Genomic DNA, 26,168 nt, shown 5'->3' with positions numbered 1-26,168 from the left:
CAAGATGTAATGTCTGCCACATGTGTGAAGCTAATGCATCGCACTCGGTGAGGCACTGTGAATGTACGTGGGAGCCATGAGAGCGAAAGCTGGTGTCAGAGGTGGAAGAGGCCTCCGAGATGATCAGGGGCAATGCCTTCACCTCTCTCATGGGGAAACGGAGGCAGAATAAAAACCAGACTTCCTACCAACCTCTGCGGGGGGATCTACCTGAATTTTCTGTCTTCTATTGGCTAGCACTCACACAACAGAACACAACAGATAGGCTTGGTATACTGGGATTGGGAATCCTGCGGAACTCGTTGCATGATCTTGAATACATTACCTGATTTCTTTGGGTCTCGGTTTTGTTGTCTGTAAAATGGAAATCACGCCCCACCGACAGGACTGTTGTGACGACAAGTTCAGTACACAGAGGCATATTGTTAATGTCATTGATAATCCTCATCACAGCTGAAGAGACAGGCATGGTTGTCCTGTTTCTACAGATTCTATTTCCTGATTTCATCATGGTACTTTTTAGGTCCTTGCTTCTCAGGGTTTGGTCTGAAGACCAGGAACTTCAACATCACCTAGGAGCTTGTTTGAAATGCAGACTTTAGGCCACACTCCAGACTTCCTGAATCAGAATCTGCATTTTAACAAGATCCCCAGGTAGTTCCTTTGCTCATTAGAGTTTGAGAAGCATTGTTTTGTGCCTGAGATCAATGTCAAGGCTATTGGCCGTGGCCTGGTGCCAGCTACTGGCACACTGCCAGCCTTCCTGGGGCATGCCTTACCCATGCCTTGTGATGGTGGGAGGGAAGCCTGTGAAGTTGCTCCCTGGGAATAATGGAAAACTGGGTTGAAGGAATCCAGCAGCCTTTATCTTTTCAACGCCCTTCATTTCCTCAGCAGTACGACTCACAGGGGTCAAACTGGGATTGGATCCCAGATCTTTCTGCTCACAAAGTCCATGTTCTTTTCATTAAACCATGATGTCTCAGTCAGGAGGAACGCTGGGCCATGCGGATGAGAACTCTCCTTCCCCCCATAGTGCGAATGTTTCCACACTGGCTGTTTTACTCTATTACTCAATTCCTAGAGGGGAGGAATTAAAAAAAAATAATAATAAAAAAAAAAAGCTTGAGTCGAAAGCCAGGATCCTGCAGCTTAATCAGTTATTTTCGTTTTTTAATGAGGGTGAGTATTGTGAAATAAGTAATTATTAATTACTCAAAACTAATGAAATATTTTAGTTTCCTTGCTAAAAAAGCATATGGAAGCGAAAAGAAAGCATATGGGTGTTTTTCGGGAAGCATATTGGTGAATGGACAAATTACACAGTGCCAATGTGCCTTTGCTGCCTGGCTGGGGCCATCACTCTGTGTGCTGGCATCCGAGTCCTCGTGTGTTTAAAGAGATTTTTAAAAATTCCCATCTGATGTGTGCCTTGGGTTGCCTCTGGAGTTACACAGCTCTGCCTCCCAATTTTCCTGCCATGATTTCACTGACTTTGCTAGTTGAGCGCCACCTGTTTCGAAGCCTCTGCCAAAGGTGGCTTCCCCAGATGTACCCCATGCTCTGCTGTAGAATCAAGGGGTCGGCCCAGCTGATGGCTGCGTGTCGAGACTGTTCACCTGATGCTTTTGCACAGTGGTGAGAACAGTATCCTTTTAGACCGTAGGGCTGGATCTCCTTGCTCCGACTGGGGACTCTGGAGGAGACCTGGGTCAGCCATTGAATCTCTGCATTGCAGGTTTCATTGAATCTCTGCATTGCAGGTTTCTTCCCTGTGATGTCGGGATGGTGATGTCCATGCTCCTCGGCTCACAGTCACGGCTGTTTATCCAATTTGTAGTCCATGACCTTTGCCCCTCCTTTCCTTTCCTTTATGTCTCCTGTCTCCTGCTACGTATTTAGTCAGTCTGGTAAATAGCTTGATGGATTTGGAAGAGGTTGAAACTATTTTTGCTGCTCTGGGGATTGCATACTTCTAGACTTGGAATGATCAGATGCCGCATGATATGTTTGAGAAGGTTCTTGGCTGAGTGTCAGAAAAACTGAGGTTGCAGACCAGCCTGGCTTAATAAGCATTTACATAGCACCTACCGAGCAGGGTGGGTTGCTAAGAAATTGAAGAAGGGAGGTAGCAGGGATGTGGAGGTGAGTTTGAGTCAGGGCCAACCAAGACTCAGTGTGATGCGTGAGCTCAGTAATTACACTTTGTGAGTGAGAGAATTTTGAAAGCATCTTTCTACCTGGGGGTTTCTTGTAGAAACTGGATTGGAGTCCGCCTTAAAAGATGGTTAAATGGACTTGGATGGGATGTTACAGGAAGTGGAGGGGAAGCCTCTGGCAGGCAAGACCCAGAAGCAGGTGACTACCAGCCATGTCCAGAGAACAGGAAATGGCTAAGAGAAATCTTCACTCAAGAGAAATCACTTCTGTTTTGGTGGGACTGTGTCTACCCATCTGCAAAACGTGAGCATTGGACAAGATGGCTGTCAAGAAGCTTCAACTCCAACTGGAATTATGTAAGATCTCCTATCCTGGAGCCAGATAAGCCATTGAGCTCGACCTTGACAGCTGATAGAGTCAGTGGGCCAGGGCCATCTTCCTACTACCCCACATGGCATCATGATGAGGGACAGGTGGAGGTGACCATTATTATTCTCACCTTTAAAACTTTTTTGATGCTTATATTTGAAAGAGAGAGAGAGAGAGTGGGGTGGGAGGGAGAGAGACACACACACAGAATCTGAAGCAGGCTCTAGGCTCAGAGCTGTCAGCACAGAGCCTGATGCGGGACTCAAACCTGCGAACCCTGAGATCATGACGTGAGCCGACGTGGGACACTTAACTGACTAAGCCATCTGGGCACCCCTATTCTGGCCTTTAATGCATCAAACATAGACTGTTCAAATGATCTGAGACATAAAATGAATAAGACATGGGACCATATAAGACACTGCTGACCCTTCTGCTGCATAGGGCCAGCTCCTATAAAATGTCACCTCCTGCCATTTTGCCTGTGTGGGCCCTGCTCTCCTGCTTAAAGGACAGCTCGTATCCTACCTTTTACGGAAGCTTTCTTTCTCTCCCTCTTGGCTCTGACATACACAGTCTTAGCCTTGGACTGTGTTATAATGAAACCCTATTTTCTATTGCCATCTTTTCATGTTTCCTCACACCCATCCTCTGCCCCTCCTGTACACATATTATAAGACTTCTGAATCTCAGGACTGCGTTCTGCTTCTCCAAATTCCCGTCAACTCCTGGTAGTGCCCTATACATCGTGCTCAATAAAGAAACCTATAACTATAGTCTTCAACAGTTTTCCCCATTCTGTGTTGCTTGTGTTTAAGATGGCTATGACACTTGGAGGCTTACAGAATTTCAGAACTGGAAAGGGACCCAACAACTGCCTAGAGCCCTCTCCCAGGGAAGAAATGACTGACCATACTTTATCTGCCCAATCAGCAGTAGGTCTGAGAAGGTCGCCCCCGTCTGACCAAGCAGGAGAGGGAAGGTTACGCCTTGAGTTCCTGCTCACCACTCAGGCCTTGGCTGGGTTCCTCCTTTCTCTGAAGACCGTTAGGAATAAAGATGGTACACACAGCACTATGGCTGTATGGAGTGGAGAGAAACAAGGGGACGTTCCCTGGATATCTGTTATGTGGCAGTCTTCGTGACAGGCACTTTCACCTCCGTTAGCTTGGTCCGTCGTCATAAGCTAGAATTTACACTCCGCATGAGGGAGACAGGTTGTAAACGGGATATTTAGCAAAAGCCCCTCCTTAGAAGCTCTGATGAGCACACTGTGCTGGGTAGGCGCTTGTGATGAAGACTGAGCAAGACTGAGGTGGGAGGGCCTGTGTTCTCCTAAGTATATAGTGGAGTCTTGGGAGATCCAGACTCGTGTCTCACACATGACTGTTGGCCTTATTGGCTCGTACTTACTCTTATTACATCTTCCTCCTTCGTTTCCACAAACCTGCAATCCTCTGACTCTATTTCTTCCCCCTGCTCACTTTCCTTTTCCCCATCTCTCCTTCTTCTGAGTTAACCCTGGGCGGCCCGAGGTTCCGTAGGCTCTCCAATAGCAGAGTTCTCTGTACTGGACTGTGAAAATGCTGGCAGGGAAGATGAGACACAGATCTGTTAAATACATAGTAAAAATAGCTTATGATCTATGGGATTCGGTATTAAGCAAGATGATATTAACGAGGTTTGAGTGCCGTTCTGAAATGAGGCAGCTGCACACGCACATTGGCTGCTTTTCCTCCCTACCTCTGGCAGCTTGTGAGAAGTGTTGCCATGACAGTCCTTGGGCTCTGTTTAGATCAGCTATTTTCTGAAGGAGCCCCTGACCTTCCCCACAATAGAAACCGTCGATGTGGTCATGTCAGTGCCTCTTCAGACGCTGTGTGACTGGTGAGCCCCAGTTGTCACTTGGAAACCGTTGGAAGCTGTAGGTCAGGACACAGACATTGAACGCTTGGGAGTAGGAAGGGCTTTTCAGTATCCTCCACTCATTTGCTGGGTGAGGATACTAAGGCCCACTGAGTGGCAGTGACTTGCTCAAGGTTACAGAGTGCAGTAGGGACAAGGGATGGGAACTTGGATCTCCTGATTTCTCCTGTTCCGACTGTGCCACACGTCCCCTGCCCGAGGGCTGTGGATGGAGATGAGCCAGGCCTGGGGACATCACTGTCCCTAAGGATGGGCAGAGGAGTTGAACTGGGAGAGGAACTCCATGCAGAGGAAGGAATGAGGAAATGGTGGGGAGTTACAGAAAGTGTTGGCTGACAGATACCCCAGAGTGAATGCCCGAGGTGCCACTCAGCAGTGCCCGTCGGCAGAGACACTTTCCTATCAGATGCCACAGATGAGGTCATGACAGGTAGATGCTTAAAGGGGCAGGGGACAATCATGTCATGGTCTCTTCCTGACCTCTCATAGGACCTCACATGAGACTACCATGAGAGACATTGTCAGCACTGTCTTTTCTTGGTGGGTACTTGATTATGTAGTGTGAAATATTCTTAAGGTAGTTTGCATGTGAAATGCTGTCTTTTCTACAAGATTACAGGGGCCTAGGGGATAGAAGCGATTTTTCTCCCTTTCCTTTTTTCCTCTCTCTTCCTCTCCCTCCTGCCCTCCCTCCCCCTTGCCTTTCAAATATGGTACCTGACACGGATCCAAGTCACTATGATGAGCATACAGTAAATTTTTGTTGAGTTGAACTTGGTTGAATTCACATTGACCTCTTCCAAGTTTTCTTAGTTGGCAATGAAAGTTGGCAAATGATGAGTTTGGGGAACAGTGTTCTCACCAACTTGGATTCTGTATGACTTCTTGTATGGTCTTAATTTCCATAAAACCCAGTATGCTGTTCAGTGTTATCCTCGTTCTGCAATGATGAAACGAGTCAAGGAACCAGCTCAGACCCACTTCAAATAATAAATGGTAGAGACTTGATTTGGATCTGGGCCTTCTGTCTTCAAATAATGTAACATTCCATTCTGCTCTTCCCCACTACTTGTGGAGGGGCTTTGTTTCATAGACAGTGGTTCAACCTTCTATGGTGGAGTCTCCAACCTTTTAAGGTTGCAACCTACCCCCTTAAGAGTTTGGGAAAATAATTACGAGACCTCCTGTTCAAACAGTGATTTGTTACAGTGCTTTGGACAACATTATAGCTGATTTTTTTTTTCAGTAATCCAGGGAAAAATGGTGCACTTGTATATTCTTTAATTTGTTTAGTTTGAGATAAACTTTAGTGTGTAAGAGTTTTTAAACTTTTAATACATTTGGATACATACAGGATAGGGGGATGAATGGTCTTCTGCACTAAATGAATTGACTAATTTAGCAGAGAACAAAGTTAGACCACTATTTTTGGTTATAAAAGAAGGATGTAAGGATTTTGGATGCTGTGGTGAAAGCCAGGATTTTGGTTGATATTGTTGTTTTCTAGGTTCCTGTCAACATTTGACATATTCATTACATGATATCCATTATGCTTTCCTAACTTCTGTAGGATTTGGATGAGTTGGATTGATAACATTCTGCATCCTTTCTGAAATACATAAATAATTTATGTATGTGGTCAGGAAGAACAACTTCGCCTAATTTAAATTTCAGAATAGAGGCAAGGCTTATTTGTAGTGAGTATAATATCTGACATATATCATGTTTCCTTTTCATATCTAACTTTCTAGGTGTTTAAGGAGGAGGATGAGTTGAATAATAATAATAGTATCATGTCCAGAGAGAAAGCTGAATATATAAGACAAATATGTTTGTGAAATCTATTTCTGTATTGTGTGTGTGTGTGTATGTGTGTGTGTGTGTGTGTGTGTGTGATTATCTAATGGTCTTTTTATAAAGTTGTCTATACTTTGAAAGTGCATAATAACTTTGGAATTACCAAAGGAAAAAATGAAATTTAAACTTGAATGTTCAGGGAGATAAATATTTTACCTTTTGTTTTAGCGTTGTAGGTAAAGTTAAGAAGTTAGACAATTGTATTGTTTGGTGTTAGATGGAAATCAAACACTATATTTTCTTTGAGGAGAAAGTTTGTCTTGGGTATCTGAGTATTCTTGCACTCTTTCTAAAAATTTTTGGTCCCCATGGGTGCCCATACTTTAATTCCATTGAATCACTTTACTCTGAACAATGGCTAAGAGAACATGTGATTTGCTATGAATAATGCACTCTAAATAAATAAAAGGAAAAAAGAAAAACAAAAAAAGCAGGACTCTGTCTTTCCGTCTTGTACGTTCGAAGCAGTTGACCTTGCTTTAGAGTTGCGTAGGTCTGTGTCTGTCTGTTTAAGCAGATTAGGACCACTCTGAAGGCAAGAGAAATGTTTTCTGCATGTTTGCAAGAACGGTTTTGTGAATTCAGGTGCAGGTAATTAACACAACCTTGATAACATCCTTTGCTTGGGATTGACAGGCTTATTTGGAGTCTCTTTAGAAGTCATCCTATTACTCTTGAAACCCCTCTGCTTCATTGGCTTTATGTGGAGTGAAGAAACATTGTCCATCTGCCTACTTAACAAGAAAAAGGGGTGGTTTAGGAGTGCAGTAGCCTGTTTACACGCTGGCCCAAACTGTTACTGTAAGAAAAGGTTTCATATATTTCCAAATGTAACAGAGCTAGGAAAAATATACACATGTAATATATAGAGTGCATGTATATGTACATATATATATGATCTGTTCCTTGTCACAATATTTAACCCAAAGTGCTATTTACAGTAATGAATCAAAATGTCAGTTTTTAAAAATATGAAGTGTCAAAGTGTTCCCACATTGCAGGAAAGTTTGATGTGACAGTTTGTTAGTCATGTGACTATTATATCAAATGTGTCTCACAATGTTTTTGCTCAGTGTTCGCTTTTGTAGGCTCCTCACACTTCTCTTCGTGAATTCCTAGTTCAAGTTACTAACCCAAGGAGCACATTTAGGTTACGTGTCTCCCACACCTCACAAATGCTGTTTTTCTGTACTTGAAACTGACTGGATTTCACATTATTTTTGAGCGGTTTGATTTTGTGCCTGACACATTTATGTATAGTGGCTAAAAAAAAAATCCCGCTACTGTCACTTTGTTGTTTTCACTGCAGAACCATTACTTGAAACTGGGAGAATGGATGTTTTGTGTTTCCAGAAGTTGGGAGCCCCAAGGTATAATTTAGGTGTCCTTATTTGCTGTTGCCCACTCTTTCACCTTGGATGCATTTTTAAATTTTGCTTGGCACAATGATTATACCAACTTCTACATCCTGTTGAAAGGGCAGAATCATAGATCATAAATGTTTTATGTTTTGGGGGGCGCCTGGGGTGGCTCAGTTGGTTAAGCGTCTGACTCTTGATTTCGGCTCAGGTCACCATCTCACGGTTCGTGGGTTCAAGCTCGGCATCGGGCTCTGTGCTGACGTTGTGGAGCCTGCTTGGGTTCTTTCTCTCTCTGTCTCTTTCTCTGTCTCTCTTTCTCTCTGCCCCTCTCTGCTCACACTCTCTCTGTCTGTCTCTCAAAAATTAACAAACACTTAAAAAATAAATGTTTTATGTTTTGGAAAAGAGAGTATGATTTCTCTCAAGATACTGATGGCTGTGATACTTGGTAGCTCTGTGTCTATGAGCTGCACTTTATCTTTGACCCTCAGTTTCCCTGAAGAATTGTTAAGGTTGAAATTAGATTATATCAGCGAATTTTTAATCTATGCTTCAAGGAACCCCAGGGTCCTGAGTGGGTATTTGGCCTCAGATCCTGGGGTACAGGGTGAGCGAGGAGGACCCTGGGCCTTTCTACCTTGAGTAGCTGCACTCTTGAGATGTGTTGTAATTTAGTTTTCTATACTATTTTGCTTAAGTAAAAGTTTCCATTGCTTTCGTAACCAGTTTGCCTACCAGCTGGCACCCAGTCCACAAGCTGGATCTGGACTCAGCATTCTTGGACTCTGTGGCTCATTTCCCAAGAGGTTTTGGTGGAGAAACACATCAACAGATGTTGGCCACTCTGGTATCGGGCTCCACCTGTGCATTCAGGAGGCCTGCGTGGAAGTTCTTTCAATGGCACAGATTCGAGGGAAGGGCCACTAACTGAGGTCACATTGGTGTTTGCATTTAATTCTTACATCTTTCTAGCCTTAATAGACTGACTTTCCAAGTCAGCAGTTTTCGGGTCAGGAAAGACCATGATTTACAATAAGTATAGGCAGAGGAAGGTATAGAATGTTTGCAAGTATTTCATCTGCTTCTGGTCATGACATGAATATTACTGTTTTGAAATTTTTTTTTAATTTATTTTTGAGAGAGAGACAGAGAGACAGAGAGTGAGCGGGGGAAGGACAGAGACAGAGAGGAAGACACAGGATCTGAAGCAGGCTCCAGGCTCTGAACTATCAGCACAGAGCCCAACACGGGGGCTTGAACTCACAAACCACGAGATCATGACCTTAGCTGAAGTCAGACGTTTAACCGACAGAGCCACCCAGGCGCCCCGTGAATGCTACTCTTTAAGCTGGAGAGTTTTAGCTAGTGTGGGGAGGAGGGTGTGCATACGCCTGGATATATCCCCTAGAATGGTATGGGAGGAAGATACAAAGTTGTGAATTAGCAAATCAGGCAGAGACTGTAAGAATGACAAATGACTAGGGCACATGACTCAGTAACACTGTAGAAAAGCCTTGAAGTATGAGCATAATAAAATTAAATTGGAGAAAATATTTCTCCTAGATGAAAACAACAAAACAAAGCAAAACAAAAAACACGTCCTAAAGATGGCAGAGAGGAAGAATGGCTATTTTGCAAGATGCAGAAACATTATGTTCAAAGTTTCTCAGGAATCAGTTTATGGGATTAGTTTGATTTAACTCTTTTAATAGCTGGAATCCTGAAGGGAGACAGTGGTCAAGTCTACAGTTCTGTGCATGACACTTTCTTGTAGTGAAATGCCCCTCTGGTAATAAATCTCATGCAAACAGTGCGAGTCCAGAAGCAGCAGCTGAGTGCCAAGACAGAATGTTCTTGTACTGAGTCACATATCAGCCCCCGGGGATGCACCTGGGTTTATTTGGATGAGAGGGGAGGGATGACCCAAAATACGTGTCTAAGATAATGAGGGAAAAGCCCCGGAGTGATTCCTGGCTCATGCCCTGAAGAAACTGGTGAGATGAGGCAAAATGTTCTGAACAAATGTTGAGCTCTAGAAATACAGTTTCATATCCGGCAGGAAGCATTCTCTGCATCGTTTTGTCACTGTGGAATACCGTACCAGGTTGTCAGGATGGGGGGAGGTGACACGAGGGTGAACCAAAACAAAAACACTCACCTGTCTTGTCCATTTACTTATCTTACTTTTGCATTGACTCCTTTCTGCCCCTTTTTTTCTCTTTGGTAGAGCTAAAGGTCCTTGACTTCAGAGCTTTGTCTTTGTTTCCCAGTTGCCTACACTCATGCCTGGCTCATCTACGAGCTCAATAAATACTTGCTCAATGGATGAGCAATACTGAAAGGTAGCATTACGGAGGGAAGAAACATGACAGAAATCTGGAAAATTCTGACCTGGCCACTTCTGAACTCCCTGGGACTTTTACTTAACGCTTATTGAGTTAGGTATTATTCTGAGCACTTTGCATTATTAACTCACTCAATCCTCACAAGCACTCTCTGAGGAAGTTACTGTTACTTGTCCCATTTCACAGAGGGAAAATTGAGCACCAGAGACTTAACACAACTTGCTTCCAGGTCACATGTTCATAAGAGGGAAAGGCAGAACTTGAGCTCAGGTAGTCTGTCTCCAGAAGCTGCTCTCTTAACCACTAAGCCGTATTGTCTCCGTGCAATGAGTATAATTATACTTGCCTATTCTGTCTCCTAGCATGTTGCAAGGCTGACACAAGATGATAGGTGAGAAGTATTAACCACCCGGTGAAGGTGACACAGTACACAGATAGCTATACTTTAAAGTAAAAAGCAGAACCTTGGCGAGGAAGTTCAGAGAAGGAAAAAAACACTCCTTCCAACTTGGGTGGAGGGCGGGGGATTAAGGAAGGCTTTGTGGGGGAAGTGACATTTGGGTAAGCCTTGAATGAGTGGGATTTTGGTCAAGGGAGATGGCTTTGTAAGCAAGTGGAACGAATGATAGAATCAAGGTACCAGCGTGCAGTGTGGTGGAAAAGAAGGTGTTCGTTCACCAAATGTTGATGAGGTTAGAGGATCCTGTGCGTTGGAGGGAGGGCAAGAAACCGTGAGTAGGGTATTGAATGGGAAGATGATAAAACATAGCAAAAAACACTAGAGCAACTTCACATTCTTTCTGGGAGGTGACTGTAGGCAGATGGGTGATCCCTGCCTTACCCATATCATCCTTTGAGTCATTTTCTTATGCGTGGTCCATCAATACTAGCCCAGGTTGACATTACTCTAAAAAGAGTGGTCGCATCAACTTGCAGAATGCCTCATACTCTGGCGCCCTCTTAGGTATTGACAATGTACATTAGCTACTTTTAGGGAGCCCTCTGGGACAACATTCAGCTTGCTCTCCTTTGACTCCGGAATTTTGTTTTTGCCTTTGAGCAACCCTAGTTAACATCCCCTAGCAGGCATACTTCAGGAGACCCCCAGCCATCGTGTCCATTGGCCAAGAAAAGATCATCTGAGACTAGAGCTAGATCCATTTTCGGGGCGGCCGAGAGTCCCATCTGAAAGAAGAAGTTGGAGTACTTTTGCCTGTAGAAATGACGTGTCATTTAGAAAGAAAGCTGTGCTCAAGATAAACTTGAGAGCGTGCAGCCCCTCTGAAAAGTAAGAGTGAGAAGCAGGAAGTGAGGGAGCCTGAGGTCTTCAAATGGAATGTGCAGAAGTGTGTTGGTTACCAACCACAGGAACTCCCCTAGCAGGCTGTCTTGTGAACATTTTTTGAGAAAACAGCATTGGTGTCAGCAGTTCACCAACTGGCCCCAGAGAGGGCTCTGTGCCTGTTTCCTTCTTCCTCCCAGGCATTAGCTTGAGAGGGAAGGGAAGGCTCTAATGAGTGTCGACACTGTCCCGGGCCTTTCATGAGGAGCGGTTGCATAAAATTACTTCACTTAATCCCCTCCACAATCGGACTAGGTCAGGATTATTAATCTCTGCTTTTACACGGGAGGATGCTGAATCCCAGGGCACCTACCTCACTCGTGCTGAGGTAGATCATGTTTTATGTCTTGAATCTTTGCCATGTTCCTTTACCTCCTTGTCTGTCTGGTGAATTTGGGTTCCTCCAGGTCATACAGGAGGTTCTCCTCTGAACAGCCTCTGTGCCACACGTGAACCGTTGTCTTGAGTTGCATGACGATCCTGTTCTTCGTGTCTGCGCCATTTCTCTCAAAGTTCGGTACTTGGGTCTGAGCGACTGTAGAGCCCACAGTGCTTACACTGCCTTCCTTGCCTGCATTCAGCGTTCTCCACGGCAGGACTATAGGGAAACTTTTTAGACCCAGTCCCGCAGGGGATGCTGCCTCTCCAGCCCATCGCCCTAGATCTGCTTTGCTGATGTATTTTGAGTTTTCTAGGTTCTGGGCCTTCTTCTTATTAATGTCATTTCCCAACTCCTGGAACCTACCTGTTACCTTCTCATTTATGAGGTCCTGTCAGAACTTTCAAGCAACTCTTTTCAAGTCTGGCCTGTGCTGGAATCACTTGGGGCACCTCACTCTCAGAGATGATGGTCCAGTGGGTCTGAGAGCATAGTGTGGGAGAATGTGTATTTCTGACGAGCTTCTGGATGATTCTGAAACTGTCGGTTTGTGGGCTCATTTTCATTAGCACGCCTTTTAAGTACAGTTCAAGACCCCTGTTTTCCAGGAAATTTAACTGACTGTCTTCACCCATAGTGGTTTCTTTTTTCACTGTCTCTTTCTCTTTCTCCTTCTTTTGTATCTTCGTAAAACCCATCTCCTTCTTTATCTGAATCAGGTAACTTTTCATGCATGTAAGTCTCAGGGGCTCCGTTACTGACTTGTGGTGCCATCAACACTTTAGATAAGACAGACGACTTTGTATAAATGAACACAACTTTGGAAGGGGCGTCTTGAATCATGAATCCTGAGTTCACATCTTGTCATAGCCTCCATGAGCTCTGTGTTTTGGGGACAAATCATACCTTGTGGAGTTGAGTTTCCTCATCTCTAAAGTAATTATCCCATTTCCTCTTGCGACAGAAGCTCATAGAAAAGATGAAATGAGATAGTGAATATATAAATTGCTGTCCAAGTGCAGTGACATTCATTGTAGATTATTGGTGCTGTTTTGTTTTGTAGACTTGACTCATTCACTTTATCATTAATGATGAGGCATGAAGGAAATGCTGTTGTTTTCAATGAAATGTAGACTGGAGGGTGGGGCTGAAGGGACCCTGAGATTTTGAGAAAGCACCTTAGGTTCCTGGAAATGATTCTCACACCAACAGTTGTGAGCCTGTGCTCAGGACAGAAAAGCGCCGTACCTTTATACTGTACTTTTTGCTTCCTGTGGACTATGGTAACAGTTACGAAAATTGTGTTCATGTTCTGAGCTTCTCGTGTAAACTTGAGAAGAGCAAGGAAATATTGATAGTGGTTGTCATTTCTAGGGGTTGGTAGGGGAATCGCTAGTGGGTAAATTGCTAAATCATTTCATTTCTGTTTTCTCTAATGAGAAGACCTAAAAAGGAAGTGTTCTCTCCTTGGTTTCCTTGAGAAAGCATATCCATCCCTTCAATGCTTGCTATGCCAAACCTAGACCTGGCACTGAGGACTGGAAGTGGGGTTGTATGTAATTTCTTCCTTCACAGAGTTTACAATCCAGTGGGAAGTCCAGTTTTACCAAGCTAATCCATGTAGGTGACAAAGGAGAGGTAGAGGCAGCATGCTGTGGGAGCCCGGAGGAGGGTTCTGGTGGGTGTGGAATGGGGGAGAAGCTTCCTGAAGGAAGTGGCGTTTGAGCACACCTTTAAGAGCTGAAAGGAATTTGTTGAATGAACTTTTTAGGTCTGAACAAGCCAGATGAAGAGACGGTGCGTTAGTGCTCTAGGCATTTCCTATCGTGTTTTATTGCCAGGGCTATGGGAAAAGAGTCACTGCACAGAAACCTGAGAATATCTTCTTTGCAGATCTCCTGCTGGTAGTCTGGTCCATCTGACTATACTTCTTTCTTTTAATACATGTGTCACCTCCTTCTTTACTGGATGTTCCCTTTTGCAACTTCTGGGCTTGGGGTTTCTTTCCGGGTCATTGTCCTCTTTCCTGCAACATTGGCTTACTCCCTACTTCCCTGCTCCTTTGGGCCACCTCTTCCTCTTGTCCCCAAATACTTTAAAACCTTTCCCTTCCATCATTTACTTCTTAGCTCGTGTTTTGACCTGCAGTGTTAATGGCAGCTTTTTAATTTCCTTGTATTGATTAGATTGATGTGTTTGCAACACGAAGGCACTGCTTTCTCTTCTCTGGGCTCTGGACCATCAGTGTCTAATGCCAAGGCAGGTCAGTACTCATATGTATATTGTGCCTTTGTGGCCGAGAGGAGAGAAGGTCACAGTGAAAGGAAAGGGGTTGTTAAAATCTGTTGGAACGAAACCTCAAGTGCCCGGCTTGCCTGAGAATGTGAGGTAGGCTTTATATTCTGTGGCTGGCATATTAGAAACGTTTGATGTTTGGAGCATTACATTTTGATACTTTTAATAATGTAATATAACTTTACATCAACTGAATCCAGGCAATTTCACCATCCACTCCATTATTAATTCCAGATGGGAAAATTCATTAGGGTTCAAATTTTGTTTGAGGCCCAACTGTTTCTTAAATTATTATTACAATTATTATCTATTTATTTTTTTACAACTGATGGGAAGGGAAATTTAACAGCTGTGTGATTAGCAGGGCATGAAATTAAAAATGTTTTGCACAGAATCAAGAGGTTGTTTACTACAGAATTCCTCATCTGAGAATTAAGTATCATTAAGATTGGCCACAAGATGCTCTCTTTCACCATTTAAGTTCGATTTTTCACATCCAGTCCTTCACTAAACGGCCTTTAACCTTTTCTGGAAGGCAAACGCTGGTCAGATCATCACAAAGCATTTCCAATGTTCACAGTCAAGGTAACAACCCCGTTTCTGTCACTCACAAAACAATAGTGCTACTAGAAGTTCAGCCTCACTGATCACGGCAAAGACTGAGCAAGTCCCAGTTGGAGGAAGTCTGGTCCAGGAGAAAAGGCTGCAGCCCGACCAGTGGCTTGAGTCTTCTCTCTCAAAATCCCAAGAGGGTCATCTTCCTATGACGTCTAGAATGTGGTGTTTCTGCGTACATTTGCCTTTACTCCCATGATGCCATTTCTTGGGCCCTTTTGCAGAAATCCCTCCCTTGGGTTGTAGAAAGTACCACATCCCACTTCCTTTGGGTGGGATGCTGGCAGTCTTCTGCAGGAGTGGTGGAGCGTGATGGTCCAGCACATTCCCTGCTGGAGCCTCTCTACTGAATGCTGAGGCCAGTTCTTCTGTTTCCCCTGTCGACTTGTGTGAGCTCTCTGCACCCCCTTTGCCTCCTCCCTTTATTTAGAGGTGAAAATGCTGCCTACCTCCAAGGTTAGTTTGAGGATCCCAAGAGTATCCCAAGAGTGAATACCTGGAAAATGTTTATGGCTCTGCCCGACTTACAGTTTATGCTCAGTTACTGTTAGCTGCCTCCATTTTTTAAGGTAATGTGTTGTTCTGCGTGAGAAGGTCTTCAATAAACATCCGGCACGGCCTTGCCTAGCTCTCAGCCTGGAATCTTTCATTTCCTCCTGCCTTCTTTGTCTTTAATAGAGTCTTTCCTGTATGATAATTATCTATATACTTGTATTAATTCTTTCTTTAGACAGGTTTTATATTGATATGCAATGAATTCAACCAGAGCTAGACCCGGTGTCTGCCCTCTTAAGAGATCTTTTCGCAGAGGGGAGTGGGGCTGGTGAAAGTTAATGCAGGTAACTCTTGCTGGAGAGAGAGTTGGCTGGACTAGAAATCTCCCTGATAAGAGTTATGATACTTATTGGATTTTTTTTAAAGTGATTTATTTATTTTGAGAGAGAAGGAGACAGCATGAGTGCGGGAGGAGCAGGGGAGGGAGAGAGAATCCCAAGCAGGCTCTGCGCTGTCAGCACAAAGCCCCATGTAGGGCTTGAACTCACGAACTGTGCGATCATGACTTGTGCCAAAATCGAGAGTCGAATGCTTAACCGACTGAGCCACCCAGTGCCCCGAGAGTTATCATATTTAGATTGCACCTCTGATTCGGGGATTTGTGGTCATTGAAGGAGAGAGATGTTAGTTTTGGTGGGGTTGGAGACAGATATGGAGAAAATGAAGGAAGTCTCCCTGGAGGAGTAAGCATTTAATGTGGGCCCTGAACACTGGGTGGAATTTGACCTGGTAGAAAAGGGGGAAAGTCTCCCCAGGAGGCTAAGTGAAGGGTGTGGACTGTGCTTGAATTTTTTGAGTTTCCTCTGTGCTGCCCTCTGGCTGCCATCCAGGACCTTCGAAGAGCTGTTGCTGCAGGTGGAAAGCCAGTGAGTGTGCGAGTGATGCTCTCATAGTCTCCAGGTATTGTAAGGAGAGGAGACAGAAGAGCCAGCCTCACCTGCACCCTGCCTCCCGCCCCGCACCTGGTGCAGTCTAAGTGTCTTTGAAAGGGGGTTTGCTTTTCGGCATGGGTGAGAGAGAGAAAGAGTAGGAGAGACAAAGGCAGGAAATGCTGGATGGGTATACAGGGATTATAATGAAAGGCTCTTGAGTGCTCTTTATCTTTTCCTTGCAGATCACTTTTAGGGGTGACATAAGTGCGTTTTTTTTTCTTTTAAATATCAAAGTGGCACTTTTTTTCTCCTTATCTCTACTTTTTCCTTAGGAGCCAGTATTAAAATTACTCTTGCCCTCTGCCCTTAAAAATACAGCTGGGTGGGTTATGCAGGAGAGTATTCGGGGAATGCATTATATGCTGGGCAATAGATGTAGGTGTTTACCACCTTTCCTGTAGAAGAAGGCCGTTAAAGTGGGGATGCTACCAGCAACCCCGTGGTGGTTGGTGGATATGTTTCCACACCGTGGCTCCTCTGCTTCAGCTCTCTGCCATGTCAAGGTGGTTTTAAATTTACTGTCACTTTAGCAAGTGAGCTGATGAGGCACCATAGTGTGCCCATGACTGGCCAGACGTTACATGGTGTGGTCCCAGAATAAGGAGGTTGGAGTTTTAGCCTCCGCTGGAACAGCAAGTGTTAGAGTTATCCAAACAGTGCTTTAAAAAAAAAAAAAAAAAGTTTATTTGTTTTTGAGAGAGACACAGAGCGAGAGAAGGGGAGGGGCAGAGAAGAATATCCCAAGCAGGCTCCACACTGTCAGCGCAGAGCCCGATGCAGGGTTGAACCCACGAACTGTGAAATCAAGACCCAAGCTGAAATCAAGAGTGTGATGCTTAAATGGCTGAGCCACCCAGACGCCCCTCCAAGCACTGTTTTGCGTGGGGGTGCCATTGCGACGCAGGGAGCACTTGTCCTGAAGTTGCTGCCACTGCTCAAAACATCCGCAGTCTTGCCTACAGAGGTAATGATGAGCCACCCCAAAAACCCATAGAAGCGTGAGATGTGAGACCATGAAGTCCACTTACCTCATTCTGAGTGCAAGAAACCGAAGCCCTGACACAAAAACTGTTGTGCACAGCCGTCTTTCACACAGACAGGGGAAGCACCAGCTCTCAATGACTTTGTTAGCTCTGTGCCTGGTATTTTCTCATTGTCCCAGAAATGAGACAATGAGAAAACGGATCCTTAAAGACAATGGATTCTGAGTTATGCCTGTGAATAATTTGAAAGAAAAAGAGTGCGACAGAGAAAAAAGGGGAGAAGTTCCCCTTGGCATTGCCTAATATCACAGAGTATATCTGAAGCATAGGGGAGACCCAGACCTCTTGGGTGAGGATCTTTCTATATAATACAGGAACGTCTCAAGAAATAGAAATCGCTTTGTCAGAGTTGTTAGTTGATTATTGTTGCATCTGTTACAAAATTGGGAGTAGGAAAAGATAGAGTTAAACCTAGAGTTTCTAGCTGAATCTAGACCTTACCTTTCAGGGTAAGACCCTACCTTTCAGGTAGAGTTGTTGTCAGGAATAAAGCTCTGTCCTTGTCATAATCCACGGTCACTTCATGGCAGCATTTCCTGAAATGCCCTCTGTGGAATAGTAGCTCCACAAATGGCCGAATCAGCTGGGGAATCAGCTGTTTTTATAGCCAGCCACTCACTTTGGAGATTCTCCGTGCATCTTCAGCAAGCTTAACTCGAAGAAGTCCTGTAGGTTAAAAACAATGGCCACAGCATTCTTTAAATTCAGGTTTTGTCAAGTTTATTTTATAATGGAGCCTTTTTGTGGGCAATTTCTCAGACTCGAGTTTTGTGGAACATTCTTTGGAATTTTGTGGAAAATAGCATGACTTTATTGTCAAAATTCTTACGCCTCACATCTGCCATCTTGTAATGATCTCCAGTGAAATATAAAGGCGTTTGGGCTACACTACAGATCCTTGTCTGCCCTCCCTTCACCATAGGAGGGATTACAGGTTTATTTCAGGATCAAACACTTTGCAAATGAAATGTTGTTAGGAAGGGGAGGAAAAAAAACCTTCTAGAGCCTAATAATTGCAGAAAGAAGACAGTGTTATACCAGCCAAACTCAATTTTGTGAATTAGGGCTTTAACTTGGAGAGTTGTTCCTGAAAATAGCTTGTTTTTAAGCAAAACTTTGTTGGCTTTGGTGGTAGGCCTTTTTCACCATCAAAGGCATGAATATGGGTGATTTTAAACTGTGGCATGTTTCTTGCATTCAAAACCAAGACTTATGGAGGAAACACTTCTTTTTTTTAACTTTTCTGAAAAGTTGGCTTGACCATCATGACATTTTCTTCTGTTTATTTGAGAATATTAGCTTTCCTCCCCCTCCCCTCCCCTCCCCTCCCCTCCTCTCCCCTCCCCTCCCCTCCCCTCCTCTCCCCTCCCCTCCCCTTCTCTCCTCTCCCCTCCCCTCCCCTCCCCTCCCCTCCCCTCCTCTCCTCTCCCCTCCCCTCCCCTTCTCTCCTCTCCCCTCCCCTCCCCTCCCCTTCTCTCCTCTCCCCTCCCCTCCCCTCCCCTTCTCTCCTCTCCCCTCCCCTCCCCTCCTCTCCCCTCCTCTCCTCTCTTCTAACTTCCTCTCCTCTCCTCTCCTCTCCCCTCCCCTCCCCTCCCCTCACCTAATCAGCCCCATGATCTCCTCTCCTTTCCCTTCCTCTCCTCTCCTCTCCTCTCCTCTCCTCTCCTCTCCTCTCCCCTCCTCTCCCCTCCCCTCCCCTCCCCTCCCCTCACCTAATCAGCCCCATGGTCTCCTCTCCTTTCCTCTCCTCTCCCCTCCCCTCCCCTCCCCTCCCTTCCCCTCCCCTCCCCTCCCCTCCTCCCCTCCCCCCTCTCCCTTCTCTTCCCCTCCCCTCCCCTCATTTCCTCTTCTCTCCTTTCCTTTTTTAAGCTTGAAAGGTCCTTGTTGATCTGCCCAAGCCCACACTTGACAGATGAGGAAATAGAATCCTGGAAGGCTTTGATAACCTTTTTTAATTCACTCTCCTACTTAGTGACAAAACCAGAACTAAAATCAAGGTCTCTCTTTTACCTGTCCAGTACTTTTTTTTTTCTGTTTTAAATAATATACTCTTAAAAAGAAAGGAGTTATTTGCTTCTCTTGATTAGATAGTAGGTAGGTAGGTAGGTAGGTAGGTAGGTAGATAGATAGATGCATTCATGCACAGATGAAAGATAAAAGCCTATAATGAAACTCTTTTACCTTCAAGGTAAGAAGAACCTTCCTAGTCCTTTGGCAGTTTCATTTTTAGGAGGACTTCACCCACACCAGGCCAGTCCTCTGTTACTGTTCCCTTGAGAAATTTACCCACTTCCGTGAAGAGATATGTGTGAAAGAGAGGTTTATGCCCCACCTATCATCTCTCTGTCTTACCTCCTGCTAAGAGATTCACTACAGCAAAGTGGTGGTTAGAGTCTTCCTGGTATGGAGAAGGATTAGCTAGCTCATCACCAGGTGCTCGAGGGCTGTGGCTTAGTTATCAGTGGTTATTTCTCTCCTTTCGCTCCCCCTTCCTGCCGGTTTTAGCCTCTTCTTGGTCCATCACCTGTGTCTCAGCAGGAAGGCCATCTCTCTCCGTAGATGGGAAAGAAACCCCGGCTCCAAGGAAGATATTCCTTCTGCTAGGTTTAAGCCAGCTGCGGCAAAAACAGAAAGACATTCTCATGCCTTTGAGTTTCTTCCTTTAGGTAGGAGGTTTGTTAGAGTAGAGCTCGTGGAAAGTCTCCACCAGAAATCTCAATTCCCGTGCTAGCGGTTATCTGCCCTGTGTGTGGTACACGGGACAACGTGGGTTTCCGGGCTGCACTTCTCTGCTCACCAGCTATGGGATCCTGGGAAAACCAAGAAACCTCTCTGTGCGTCATTTGACCCCATGTGCCCAGGGCTGGGGAGTCCTGATTCCTGGAGTCGTTGTGGGGATTAAATGAGATCATGGATATGATCAGGCTTTGTAAACTACAAAGCACCCTATGATACATTATTTGTAACGGCATTATCTTATCAATGGTGATAACAAACACATACACGCTGCTGCCTTTGAGCCAGGTACCATGTGAAGCATAGTACATCTGTTAGCAAACAATTCTGCCGGCGGCTCCGGGTGCTAGCGAGCAGCACCAGGCATCATAAATCACCGAGCCTGACTGCTCACCCGGATTGGGTAAGTTGATTTACTCAGTGGATGTGGGCACGCCCCTTCTCCTCCCTGGGCCTGAGGTGTGGACTCTTCGTAAACCAGGCGCTTGACCTCCGGTTGAATGTAAGGTCCTACCTGTTGTGGCATTTGTGATTCTGTTAGGCAGTGTTTTGTCCCTCAGTGGCCTCCATCACTGCTTATGAATCCGAACTCACCTTGAACTGAGGGCTGTCCTGCTCTTCATTTAACAGAGGAGGGCTCACAAGAGAGCCAAGTTCACGTAACTTTCCCAAGGCCGCACCGCCCGTGAGTGTCCGAGCCGGGATGCACACCCTGGTCTGGTGCCCCAGAATGATGGCGGCTCCATCGATTTGATGGATCCTGTGATGCTGGGTGGGCCATGCTATCAGAGTCCTCACCTAATCAGCCCCATGATTATCATTCTGCTCTTTGGGTTTTCGATGGTGGTTGTCATTAAACTGCACAGTTGGGTTCCCAGCATCTTGATTGCGGGTCTTGAGCTCCGGGACGCGCACTGCCAGTGTCTGACGCAGGGTTTGGCACACAGTAGTGTCCTTCTTTATCTGCCCAGTTTCCCTCTCTACCTTCTGGACCCTTTCAACCCCTCAGGGAGGTCTGCCACTGGCATCTACCTAAACTGTGTTTGGCAGAATGACCTTTTCACATCAAAAGCCACTTGAAGAGGCTGCTGGGGCACGACTCCGGACAAGTCCTTACAGGGGAGACGTGTTTCAAGCTGCAGCCTGTTTGCTTTCTGCGTTGCACGCACACCCTGACCTTCTCATGGTTGCTTAACCCTGGCCGGTCTTTTGGCTGTTCCAGCTTTGGTTTTGTTTTGAGTGATTCTATTTTTCTAACGGCCTGGTTTTCTTGGGTTCTGCTTGATACAACACAAGATTTGTAGCCTAGTTGCATCTGGGAAACGGTCACACCCATTGGAGTTGGGAGAGAATTAACTCTTTGAGCCCAAGGAAACTGGCATCAGTCTTAGACTGTGGACATCTTCGATCTCGGCTGCGGCCTTCTCGTCTTGGGTCCACAATCTCTTATTGGGTCCAGCTTCCTTGCACGGTTGCCTTCACCTCCTAACCCACTCAAGTGTGCTATTTTACCATTAACACACCACGCATGAATAGTGACTCACTATGCAGGTCATTTATTCATTCACCTGCGTGTGAATTCTGTGATGTTATCTACCTATTGGACAATGAACCAGGCACAATAGGTGACACCAAGATAAATTAAACACTATTCCTGTTTTCAAGAAGCTAATGCTTTGAATGAGGAGAGGTCATTGATTTAATCAGCAACTAGTTCTTGAGCGCCTACCATGACCAAGTATCAGGCCTTTAACCACAACTGTGGATACCAGGCTGATACAAGCCCTCTCATTGCAGGGCTTCCGGTCCAGGAACGACAATGATCACATTCATAATTTCACAGATAATCGTGTAATTATGGTCATGATACATGATACAAAGCAAACGAGTGCAGGCTGTTGTGGGAATATAAAACACTTTTTTCTTCCTGGCCTAGTTTGTGGGTAAGGTATGTTTCTCCAAAGAAATGGAGTTAGCCAGGGAAAGATGGGCAAGTGAGAGTGGGTTTGGACACAGAAGCCTCCCGCATGAAGCACAAAATGGTCAGGACTCTGCTCCAGTGTAAAATTGAGACAAGGAACATTTTAAAACCTGGGTTGATGCTAAAACTCCTTTCAGTAATATTTTTTTGCTGTCTCCTCTATAAAAGGCAGGCTTTCATAATATCTTGACCTGTTTTAGTAATTGTAAATTGACTTAAGAAAAAAAAATTTCTGTTTTTCCTTTCTACTTAAATGTGTGAAAATAATTCGCTGTATTTCATATGTACGCCCCAGGTCTTTGAATCCAATTAGTAAGAAAAACATTTTTTTTATGTCATTGTTAAGAAACACGAAAATAAATAACTGGTAAAGAGAAACCCAAATTCAAATGCCTTGAGCTTTCTGCTGGAATCTGGGAATGGCTTGTTGTAAGACATGGTTTCAGATGTATCATTTTCATTCTGCAGGTATTAATTTATTTATTGGGAGTGCCTCCCTTGGGTTGAGAATTTTACTGGACTGTTGGAGGCGAGAAGAAGGGTGTAGTAAGGGCTGCTGCTTGCTGTCACTCAGATTATGTCGTGCTCGATGGCAGGAGGGCAGGAGAGACTCAAGTCCTAACCTCACTCTATTTCCTAGCCCAAGTCCAGGTGCGTTTTTCTAATGGGCACAAAAGAATCTAATAGTTAACAGAGGCCTGGCTATGGAAATGTCTTGCATAGTTTTGTTTTACTCTGAAAGCACTCATAGTTTAGTGGGGGAGGCAGACACTGGAAGAACTAAACATAATTATATTGCCAGCTAGAATGAGAGACGTTAACTGGAGGTACAAATAACATTCTGAGGGAGTTCAACTGAAGGAGTTTTAACTCTGACAAAGTAGGGAAAATACATTTATATATTTGAAGAGACTAGGTGGATGGGTATGTTTTCCTTCCTCCTTCCCTCCCTCCCTCCCTCCTTCCTTTCTTCCTCTCTCCTTCCCTCCCTCCCTTCTTCCTTCCCTCTCTCCTTCCTTCCTTCCTTCCTTCCTTCCTTCCTTCCTTCCTTCCTTCCTTTTTCTTTCTTTCTTTCTTTCTTTCTTTCTTTCTTTTCTTTCTTTCTTTCTTTCTTAATAAGAGCTTTATTGAGATCTAATTCCTATATCATACAATTAATTCTTTTAAAGTGTACAATTCATTGGTCTTTATTATGTTCACAGAGTTGTCCAGCCATCACCAAAATTTTGGAACATTTTCCTCACCTCAAAAAGAAATCCACACCCGTTGGCAATCACTCTTTATTCTTCAAATCTCCTTCACCTAGTCCTGAGCAGTTGTAATCTGCTCTCTTCTCTGTAGAGTTGGCTATTCTGGGCATTTCCTGTAAGTGGATTCATACAATAGCTGATCTTCTATAACTGGTTTCTTTCACTGAGTGCAACATTTTCCAGTTTCATCCATGCTATGGCATGATAAGTAGGTTTTTGATTGCTGTAGAGTGGAAGGGAGTTCACCCCACAATGATGCACTAGACTGAGCTAAGAGAAAGACCTTCTTAAGACAATATGGGCTATGTTGGAGAGGGTGAACGTAGAATATTGGTTAGAATCTGCAGAGTAGGGCCTTTGGGGGAAATTATGGGAAATATAGTTGGAACTATAACTTGAAAGCAGATTATGAAGATTAAGAATAAATTTGAACTTTTTTCTCAGGATGCAGATATTTTTGAAAGGGCAGTGGTATGACTTGATGGATATAATATGAAGAATTGATAATTAAAACTATAAGGTCACCCAGGTTAGCTGTGGTGAGCCAGGTATGAAATTAATTATGCCTAAAGCCCAGGTACTTTTTCCTCATTTTCTACTGCCTCTTACTCTTTATGTTTGTTAACTGGAGTAAGTAGAAAAAGTACAGATGCCTCTGTTAAAGTTATTTTTTAAAGTATTGGAAGCCAGTGAAAAAAATGAACCCGTATAGGTTATAGTTAAAAATGCTGCTTCTCGGGCACTTGGGATGAGGCAGTGTTTTCATGGCAAAGCCCACGATGAGTATTTTATCCCATCATGAGGAAATGGGGTTGCGTCTATAGGCATGCTTTTGGATAAGGAATCCGTATTAGTGCAGGCTGCCATAACAAAACATCGTAGCCTGAGTGGCCTAAACAACAGAATTTTTTTTTATTTGTTTATTTTTTTTCATGGTTCTGGAGACTGGAGGATTGAGATCATGGTGGTGCCAGTATGTTCAGGGTCTGGTGAGAGCTCTCGTCCTGGCTTGTAGAAGACCGCCTTCTCACTTGTGTCCTCGCAAGGTGGGAGGGAGAGGAGACAGAGAAAGCACTCTGGGATCTTATAAGGGCACTAGTGTCATCATTAGGGCCCCACCCTCATCAAAAGCTAGTTGTCTCCCAGAGGCCCCATGTCCAAATATCGCTTTGGGTGTTAAGGCCGCTACATAGAAATTTGGTGGGGGGCGGTGGGCACAATTCAGTCCATGGCAGTATTACACTTTGGTTTGAATTCCCTTTGACTCAAGGCCTTGGATATGTTCCTTATAATCATTTGACAGACTTTTGCTAATCACATGGAAACCAAAGGTGTCTGAGTGTAGCTTGCCTGTGATTGCTTCTCTTGAAACCTACAGAAATCCCTCGGGACTCGTTTCTGTGCTGCTCACATCATAGGCTCTTGCAAGAGGAAGAAGTTTAGACATGATCTGGTCTAAGGACTATGAAATTAAGGGTTCTTGGTCCGTGAGCCTCCTGAAATTGTTTGCATAATTCTCCATGTTTGTGTGAGGGTGTACTCTCCTCACCCCCGGCTCCGTCAGATTCTCAGGTGGTTTGTGTCCCTTCAAAGAGGAAATTCTCTTTTCCCCTGATAATTTTTGGCTTCTTAGTTATTTCGTTACATCTTTACAACTCATCTTCGTGGATTAGAAAACAAAGCCGTACAGAGTTAAATCAGCTTGCCAAGGTCACAGAGTAAGTAAGTGACAAAAGCCAGGTTCAGGCCCTGTAGTCTGACGCTGGAGCCTATGGTCCTTGCCCTTGTGCTTTCTTAACCTGCCATCCTCTGTATCACTCTCTTCTACCTATTTCAGGCTCTGGAGTTGACTGTCCCTCATTTAGTAAATGGGTAATAGAGTCAGGCACATGTCCGTGATGATGCTGTGATTAAAGACACATAGCTGTCAATATGTGACAGTGATATGAACCCAGAGTTAAATTGTGAGACTTCGACACTTATTTGTAAATTAAATTAAAAATGCTCCATCTTGGGGCGCCTGGGTGGCTCAGTTGGTTGAGCATCCGACTTCGGCTCAGGTCACGATCTCACGGTCTGTGAGTTCGAGCCCCACATCGGGCTTTGTGCTGACAGCTCAGAGCCTGGAGCATGCTTCAGATTCTGTGTCTCCCTCTCTCTCTGCCCCTCCCCTGCTCATGCTCTGTCTCTCTCTCTGTCAAAAATAAATAAACATTAAAAAAAAATTAAAATTAAAAAAAATGCTCCATTTTGACCTTTGGTTCTGCCACCGAGTTTCTTCCTGTCCTTCCCTCCCTTCTTGTCTCCCTTTCTTCTTCCCTCTCCTTTCCTCTATTTCCTTTCTTCGACAACCTGAGATGGAATTATTAATAATTGGGTATTTTACTATTCCTAAAATGGTTTTATGGTTGGGGGCCCTGGGGATTATTCTACTCCTCGGTAGTCTCTAGAGGGTCCTCGAGGGAGCTGTCATACCTGAAACCGTGTTGAGGGAAGGCACCGTGCCTGAAACCAGTGCATTACCCTAGTACAGCGTAGGCTCCCTCGTTTCTGATTTTTGGGGACTGGCTGGTGCCATTCATTGAAATGGGCAATAGTGAAGGAAGTTCCATATCTCTATGGGTATAGGATAGAATGGGAGGTTTTAAAAAAACTTTTCAGATTTGAGACTTCTGCAAATGGATTGCTGAATGTGCAAGCCCGGAGTCCAGAAGAAAGGTCAGGACTGGAGTTGGGAATGGTCAGGATATGATGAAAGCAGAACAGTAGATGAGATTGCTTGAGGAATCTGGAGAAGAACAAGCCCTCTGCCTCCTTTCCTTTTAGAGTGTGGCACCTGTCTCCAGTCCCATTTGCCCGGGTAGTCCTTCCTAATCATTACTAACCCAGGCAGTGTTCACCGGTCTCTGGTCTTCTGTGAATGTCTGCGTTCACCCAGGTCACTTGTATATTCCAGTAAAGCTGGAAGGGACGTGGCATGATACAGTGGAACTCGGATTTATTTAGAAATCTGGAGTCTAGT

General features: G+C 44.6%; 1 protein-coding gene across 6 annotated transcripts in view; it reads left to right on the top strand.

The window, feature by feature from the left end:
• Positions 1–26,168, top strand: part of LOC123611099 (LIM domain containing preferred translocation partner in lipoma) — a 680,366-nt gene that overhangs the window by 181,130 nt on the left and 473,068 nt on the right. The window lies entirely within an intron of this gene.

The sequence above is a fragment of the Leopardus geoffroyi genome, chromosome C2, assembly GCF_018350155.1.
Source record: "Leopardus geoffroyi isolate Oge1 chromosome C2, O.geoffroyi_Oge1_pat1.0, whole genome shotgun sequence".
NCBI lineage: Eukaryota > Metazoa > Chordata > Mammalia > Carnivora > Felidae > Leopardus > Leopardus geoffroyi.
The sequence above is the reverse complement of the archived record's forward strand: the minus strand, read 5'-3'. Positions and strand labels throughout refer to the sequence as shown.